The following is a 4,910-nucleotide window of genomic DNA, read 5'->3' on the forward strand; positions in this document are numbered from 1 at the left end:
CTTCCCTTCTGGCGTAGCCATTCTGCGTGGAGCGATTTATCAGGCTTGCTGAGAATCGACTGTGCCAGCTTCGCTGACGTGATTTTTCCAGAGGATGACCCCCATGTTATCAGCCTGTTTTTCCTTAGGCGTCTGTTCACTAGAGACGCTGTGGCGGTTTTATAGCCGCGTCAGAAAGTTGTATGACTTTCTTCTCAGCCATGGGACCCGGTATGGACATCGCGAGGTATTGGTTCAGCGATGAATGTTCCTTGTCGACTTTCGTCCAGGTTGCTGCATCCTCAGCGCCTGAGTCCGCCAATGCCTTCGAAAGACGCTCTAATTTCGCGTCCAGTATGCCGATTAAAGCGGAACACTGATAGTGGTCTTTCGGAATCTGCACTGGGGATTGGGTGCCGTTTCGGGGGACTTCTCTTCGCTGCGGTATGCATTGCGCCCTTGACGTAGAGGCAGCTGGCGCAGACAAACGGGTCAGGAGAGTTGGCTAGTCGGCTTATCTGGTCGTCCTGGAAACCCGTACATTTGAAATGCCGCTAGGTCTTGCAGGCGTGGCATTGCATACCGCGTTTGACGTTCGACGGGCATCCATTTCGCCCACATCTATTGTGGTCTATCAATGGCTGCGGAGGGCAATCGGTATAAATTGATGTCATATTTCGGACTAGATGTAAAATAGGAAGTGTGCCCAAAATATAAAGGGTTATCACTCAAATGTTTTGTTAGAGTAATAAAATCCGACAACTATTCGTGTGTACTCTGTGAATAGGTTGAACAACGAAAAAAATTTTCACGAATTTGCACGAGGGTAAAACGAAACCGATTTCGAACGTACCGTAGAGCTAGTTGATTTGGCATCGCTGTCTGATAGCCGCATTTCAGTTGCGTGATTCAGCTAGTTAAATTCAGTCATCCAGTATGAGTGACGTGACGCTGGAGCACAGTGTTTTTCTGTCTGGAGTGAACCTATCCTGGGTCTGTCACTTACCTGGCAATGCTGTACGCTGCCGATGATTGAAAGCCTGAATTTCGTCCGTTAAAAAAGATACCACATAACGCAAACGGCTTGTATTGGCGCGCAAATCTGGAGTCATTGTCTTAGTTGGGGTTGCATTGCACCAAATCCCACTCTGTCAACCAAAAATAATACACACACGCACCTCTGTCCACTGATCCAAGCGGCGGTCACGTAAGTAAATGAGTGCATATTGTAAGAAGATTCATAATTATTCACTACTAGCATTCAGGACTGGAACCAATGGATTTTCTCGTCATGCACCACTCGATTGAGGCTGATAGCAGTGCTCCGGCAACTGGTGGCCCTTTCTACTACATTCACTATACCCCCAAAATTATGTCACAGTCGAACTCACGTAGCAAATTCAAATAAACTAGCGAATCATTTTGGAGGTTCCATCCCCATCAGTCCTTACGAGTTTGCTGCCGCCTATTACACCACTGCTCTGCATAATTATGTTTGTTTTCTGTCTCTCTTGTACTATAATAACATTACATTTGCAAGCTCATCCAGTACTTGGTAGCTAGGGTACTGAGCCAACCCTTGATAGTCGGGCTACCAAAATCCAGCATCATCACATTTTCATTAACCATGTGTCATCACCACCCAAACTGTGATAAAGTTTAGGTTAATATTTTTTCCTTTGGTGAACTCCCCCTAATCTGGTAGCTCCTTAAATTCAACATATCTAGCTGATGTCATTCCATACAATCCTCTTCCACAGCTTCGAAAACGCTGTACGGTCGATATCTACTCCACATGTTGCGTGTTTTGCACTTAAGGGATCTCCAAAAAAACCGAAACCGGTAATTATCCTGCACAAACTTCGCTTCGCCTCCGAGGATATTCCTAAACAACAAAAATTCTGCTGCCCAGAAATTCCGCAAACGAGTCCGATCGCCTCAAATATAATATCCGCTACGGGGCGCCCCAGAAACCAACGTATGTCAGTACAATGAAGGCACGGCACTGCCCTACCCACTCCGATTACAAAACGGGGACTATTTTCTTCTTACTCTTGACTGTGCATCGAATGTTCCCTTGACCATAGTCACGATTACTTTCTTCACCTGGCCTTCGTGTCCGCGGATCAGGTTCTTTCTTGTCAGCTGACGAGCTTGTTCGGATCATACCATCCCGGCGTACTTTTAGTTTGTGATCCGCACCAAATTAGTCATTTACTGCACTGTTCGCGTTCCATCCTGTGTACTAATATTAAATCAATCTCCCGAAAGCTCTTACGCACAACTTCTCTTGAAAGGCGACGCCAGTGAGTTCATACAGCCTCATTGAACACCATGATTCTGCTGTTCAAGCTACCAAATATTCATATTGCGATTTTCTCGATTTCATCATCCTCAGTTACGGTTTTTTGTTATTTCGGGTGTGCACCCAAATATGAAGGCCTTGTAGCCTTAGCATCGGTTTCAGTTATCAGATCAAAGTGGCCGACCGGACCAACGTAGCACTGCTGATTTATCGGATTCCTCGTTCTGATTACAGTTTTGCGAAATTTGGTTGTCCATAAATGGCATCGGTCATTCTTCTATTCTGATTGTACCAATGTGGTCATTGTAACAGGCAAACGGTATATTCGAGTGACGCGTAATACCAGAACCCCTGTGCAGACAAAACAAAGTCGGAGCTGAGTTTCTATACTGTACTATTAGTGTAAGACAAATTCACAAATTATACAAACTTCGACGGTAGATATGCGTCCAAAACAAACTGTCCTCCTGGACTAAAAAAGTACAAAGCAAGGGAGCGAACAGGCTCCCACGTGCGCCAGTCACACGTGCAAAGTCGGATACAAATGGCCGGATGACCTTAAGGCCAAATGGGTGAAGTGGTAAGGATAAACAAACGTCAGTTCATACATGCACACCAAACACAAAGTGGGGCTGGGGTTAAAAATGGGGACTGACTAAACGTGAGGAATTTCATTGTCAACGTAATAGATGATACAGCCATGTTTGACGTGTCGCCACCCCCCAGATTAAATGAACTTAATTATTATTTCCGCGTGCTAGTTTGCCCTACTAGCCTTACTAGCCGCATTTTCGTCGTGTGCATCGGACCAGCTCATTTTACTGTTGGTTGTGATGAACTTAGTTTCAGTGTAACTAGCTGATTAGACACCGTAGACCTGTAGCCGCATGTTGGCCATCTGCGTCATCGTAGTGTTGTGCAATCAAAGACATCTTCTTGTATTTGGGTTTGAATACAGTGGTAAGCGTTATGATGAGCAGCTCACAATGTATATCTCTAGCGGCAAAACATCTGGTATCTGCTCGGAGTCGGCTGGGGAGAGCCTGGTAAGTTTCGCATCTTGCAATGGAGCGCCATGCTGCCAGATAACAGTACCTGGAAACTAACACACTGATATCATGCAGTGGACCAGCATAACCCAACCGCCGAAAAGAGTCATTATCACACAGAGCCTTACGTTCCCGGTAAATGGTGCGAGTTTTCTGACAAAAATGAATGCTTGCATAACGACTACTACCCCGGGAAGCTATTCCTGGAGCCCTAAAACACATAAGTCGGCATCCATTTGGTCGAACGGCAAATAGAAGGTGTAGTGGTCTGGCTACCCAATAAGTTAGTTTACCAGGAGTGTGTGGCAAAGAAACAAAAAAATAACGCTAGGTTGGTTATACAATATTAATGAGGTCAAATGGAACAGACTCACTAATAATTGTTCTCTTTAAAATAGTTCGTCGTTGGCCCAGGTCAGCGAATAAACAATAATCCAATTATGGTGGTCCAGGGGTATTCTCCTGAGCAGTTCCCACATATAATAGATTCCGAAAATGTCTGAAGCGTTTTGGTACCAGAGTTAGTACATGAGACTCGCGAATGACCGCTGCAATCGCGAGCGAAATCAGAAGAGAGAGTCGAAGCACGTGACCACGCTTGTATCATATGAAATTGTACAAGTGCGCGTTTTTGTGGTTTTTCGTATTCAAACAAAAAACGATTATGCAAATGACGAAATTCGTAGTGTTATAATGGAAGCACAATAAAGGTACAAAACGCCACACAGGCCAACTTTATTTACGGGAGGGCCACCCTGTCATATGCCATGTTCACAAGTACAATCTAGGCTTTCGCATAACTACCTGCAGCTATCCTCCATTGGAAATTATCCATGTTTTAGCGCAAGTCCCGAAATCTTCTTTCACGGATTCACGGATTGATACACAGGATCGAGGCGTTTGCCAAAGTTGCCGGGCCGGTTTTGTTCTTGTCTTTCAGCGGCTGTCGCTCACCTGAAAGGCACAAGTGAAAAAAGAGTGTAGCACTGCTCTTTGTGTTCTCAGTGTGGAGCAGTATGTTTGCCAGCGCAAGGATTCGCATAAATAAGTGTCTAGCAGTGCTTTGAACTCGGTTCTAGAAGGAGCGTGGACAACCGCCGGAGGAATTTCATTCCACGCAGCTACCACCCGAGTTGAGGAAAAATTTTCCTTATCATTACATCTTATCACATCAGACACCTCGTTTCCAGTTCGGGGTAACTGATGATCTCGAAGATTCGCCCACTTACAAAATCCACCGTAGAGAAAATTCGCGAGGTGACCGATTAGACCTGGTCATTCCCAATTGTGAAATGAAAACTTTGAGAACCGTCATTTTTGAGAAATGGACACCTTCGGACAAAACCGATCGACCGACCTTAAACTTGAACTGTAGTGTGCTCAAATTTTAGCAAAACCTTGGTTGTCTGGGAAAGATTTTAGAGTGAGAATAAATGCCGTCAATCCCTTGGAGTTCACTTATTAAACTTTACATTCATTCGATACGTGGATTTATAGAAATTTGGTGTACTTATATTGGAATGACCAGGCGCATTAGAAATCCAGAATTCAGGTCAGCGCAACAAGTAGCACGTATG

Source organism: Opisthorchis viverrini (genome assembly GCF_000715545.1).
Source record: "Opisthorchis viverrini unplaced genomic scaffold opera_v5_74, whole genome shotgun sequence".
Lineage (NCBI taxonomy): Eukaryota > Metazoa > Platyhelminthes > Trematoda > Opisthorchiida > Opisthorchiidae > Opisthorchis > Opisthorchis viverrini.